We start from the raw sequence: 3,617 nt of genomic DNA on the forward strand, positions 1-3,617 counted from the left end.
CTGGCCGGCAGGTGGCGCTAGTGTCTGTAAATTCGTGTCAAGTTTGGCGTCTGGCCGGCAGAGGGCGCTAGTGTCTATAAAACCGTGTTTAGTTTGTCTTCTGGCCGGCAGAGGGCGCTAGTGTCTGTAAATTCGTGTCAAGTTTGGCGTCTGGCTGGCAGAGGGCGCTAGTGTCTATAAAACCGTGTTTAGTTTGTCTTCTGGCCGGCAGAGGGCGCTAGTGTCTATAAAACCGTGTTAAGTGTGGCTTCTGGCCGGCAGGTGGCGCTAGTGTCTGTGAATTCGTGCAAGTTTGGCGCCTGGCCGGCAGAGGGCGCTAGTGTCTATAAAACCGTGTTAAGTGTGGCTTCTGGCCGGCAGGTGGCGCTAGTGTCTGTAAATTCGTGTCAAGTTTGGCGCCTGGCCGGCAGAGGGCGCTAGTGTCTATAAAACCGTGTTAAGTGTGGCTTCTGGCCGGCAGGTGGCGCTAGTGTCTGTAAATTCGTGTCAAGTTTGGCGCCTGGCCGGCAGAGGGCGCTAGTGTCTATAAAACCGTGTTTAGTTTTTCTTCTGGCCGGTAGGATATAAGAACTTGTCGAGGTGTAACATATAAAAGTTGTATGAAATAGTAATAACATCGAAAAAAAAAAACCGTGTCAAGTTTGGCGCCTGGCCGGCAGAGGGCGCTAGTGTCTATAAAACCGTGTTAAGTGTGGCTTCTGGCCGGCAGGTGGCGCTAGTGTCTGTAAATTCGTGTCAAGTTTGGCGTCTGGCCGGTAGAGGGCACTAGTGTCTATAAAACCGTGTTAAGTGTGGCTTCTGGCCGGCAGAGGGCGCTAGTGTCTGTAAATTCGTGTCAAGTTTGGCGCCTGGCCGGCAGAGGGCGCTAGTGTCTATAAAACCGTGTTAAGTGTGGCTTCTGGCCGGCAGGTGGCGCTAGTGTCTGTAAATTCGTGTCAAGTTTGGCGCCTGGCCGGCAGAGGGCGCTAGTGTCTATAAAACCGTGTTTAGTTTGTCTTCTGGCCGGCAGAGGGCGCTAGTGTCTATAAAACCGTGTTAAGTGTGGCTTCTGGCCGGCAGGTGGCGCTAGTGTCTGTAAATTCGTGTCAAGTTTGGCGTCTGGCCGGCAGAGGGCGCTAGTGTCTATAAAACCGTGTTTAGTTTGTCTTCTGGCCGGCAGAGGGCGCTAGTGTCTGTAAATTCGTGTCAAGTTTGGCGTCTGGCTGGCAGAGGGCGCTAGTGTCTATAAAACCGTGTTTAGTTTGTCTTCTGGCCGGCAGGTGGCGCTAGTGTGTATAAAACCGTGTTAAGCGTGGCTTCAGGCCGGCAGAGGGCGCTAGTGTCTATAAAACCGTGTTTAGTTTGTCTTCTTGCCGGCAGGTGGCGCTAGTGTCTATAAAACCGTGTTTAGTTTTTCTTCTGGCCGGTAGGATATAAGAACTTGTCGAGGTGTAACATATAAAAGTTGTATGAAATAGTAATAACATCGAAAAAAAAAACCGTGTCAAGTTTGGCGCCTGGCCGGCAGAGGGCGCTAGTGTCTATAAAACCGTGTTAAGTGTGGCTTCTGGCCGGCAGGTGGCGCTAGTGTCTATAAAACCGTGTTTAGTTTGTCTTCTGGCCGGCAGAGGGCGCTAGTGTCTATAAAACCGTGTTAAGTGTGGCTTCTGGCCGGCAGGTGGCGCTAGTGTCTGTGAATTCGTGCAAGTTTGGCGCCTGGCCGGCAGAGGGCGCTAGTGTCTATAAAACCGTGTTTAGTTTGTCTTCTGGCCGGCAGAGGGCGCTAGTGTCTGTAAATTCGTGTCAAGTTTGGCGTCTGGCCGGCAGAGGGCGCTAGTGTCTATAAAACCGTGTTTAGTTTGTCTTCTGGCCGGCAGAGGGCGCTAGTGTCTGTAAATTCGTGTCAAGTTTGGCGTCTGGCTGGCAGAGGGCGCTAGTGTCTATAAAACCGTGTTTAGTTTGTCTTCTGGCCGGCAGGTGGCGCTAGTGTGTATAAAACCGTGTTAAGCGTGGCTTCAGGCCGGCAGAGGGCGCTAGTGTCTATAAAACCGTGTTTAGTTTGTCTTCTTGCCGGCAGGTGGCGCTAGTGTCTATAAAACCGTGTTTAGTTTTTCTTCTGGCCGGTAGGATATAAGAACTTGTCGAGGTGTAACATATAAAAGTTGTATGAAATAGTAATAACATCGAAAAAAAAAAACCGTGTCAAGTTTGGCGCCTGGCCGGCAGAGGACGCTAGTGTCTATAAAACCGTGTTAAGTGTGGCTTCTGGCCGGCAGGTGGCGCTAGTGTCTATAAAACCGTGTTTAGTTTGTCTTCTGGCCGGCAGAGGGCGCTAGTGTCTATAAAACCGTGTTAAGTGTGGCTTCTGGCCGGCAGGTGGCGCTAGTGTCTGTGAATTCGTGCAAGTTTGGCGCCTGGCCGGCAGAGGGCGCTAGTGTCTATAAAACCGTGTTAAGTGTGGCTTCTGGCCGGCAGGTGGCGCTAGTGTCTGTAAATTCGTGTCAAGTTTGGCGTCTGGCCGGCAGAGGGCGCTAGTGTCTATAAAACCGTGTTTAGTTTGTCTTCTGGCCGGCAGAGGGCGCTAGTGTCTGTAAATTCGTGTCAAGTTTGGCGTCTGGCTGGCAGAGGGCGCTAGTGTCTATAAAACCGTGTTTAGTTTGTCTTCTGGCCGGCAGGTGGCGCTAGTGTGTATAAAACCGTGTTAAGCGTGGCTTCAGGCCGGCAGAGGGCGCTAGTGTCTATAAAACCGTGTTTAGTTTGTCTTCTTGCCGGCAGGTGGCGCTAGTGTCTATAAAACCGTGTTTAGTTTTTCTTCTGGCCGGTAGGATATAAGAACTTGTCGAGGTGTAACATATAAAAGTTGTATGAAATAGTAATAACATCGAAAAAAAAAAACCGTGTCAAGTTTGGCGCCTGGCCGGCAGAGGGCGCTAGTGTCTATAAAACCGTGTTAAGTGTGGCTTCTGGCCGGCAGGTGGCGCTAGTGTCTGTAAATTCGTGTCAAGTTTGGCGTCTGGCCGGTAGAGGGCACTAGTGTCTATAAAACCGTGTTAAGTGTGGCTTCTGGCCGGCAGAGGGCGCTAGTGTCTGTAAATTCGTGTCAAGTTTGGCGCCTGGCCGGCAGAGGGCGCTAGTGTCTATAAAACCGTGTTAAGTGTGGCTTCTGGCCGGCAGGTGGCGCTAGTGTCTGTAAATTCGTGTCAAGTTTGGCGCCTGGCCGGCAGAGGGCGCTAGTGTCTATAAAACCGTGTTTAGTTTGTCTTCTGGCCGGCAGAGGGCGCTAGTGTCTATAAAACCGTGTTAAGTGTGGCTTCTGGCCGGCAGGTGGCGCTAGTGTCTGTAAATTCGTGTCAAGTTTGGCGTCTGGCCGGCAGAGGGCGCTAGTGTCTATAAAACCGTGTTTAGTTTGTCTTCTGGCCGGCAGAGGGCGCTAGTGTCTGTAAATTCGTGTCAAGTTTGGCGTCTGGCTGGCAGAGGGCGCTAGTGTCTATAAAACCGTGTTTAGTTTGTCTTCTGGCCGGCAGGTGGCGCTAGTGTGTATAAAACCGTGTTAAGCGTGGCTTCAGGCCGGCAGAGGGCGCTAGTGTCTATAAAACCGTGTTTAGTTTGTCTTCTTGCCGGCAGGTGGCGCTAGTGTC

Source organism: Diorhabda sublineata, unplaced genomic scaffold (assembly GCF_026230105.1).
Source record: "Diorhabda sublineata isolate icDioSubl1.1 unplaced genomic scaffold, icDioSubl1.1 Dsub_32, whole genome shotgun sequence".
In the NCBI taxonomy this organism is placed as follows: domain Eukaryota; kingdom Metazoa; phylum Arthropoda; class Insecta; order Coleoptera; family Chrysomelidae; genus Diorhabda; species Diorhabda sublineata.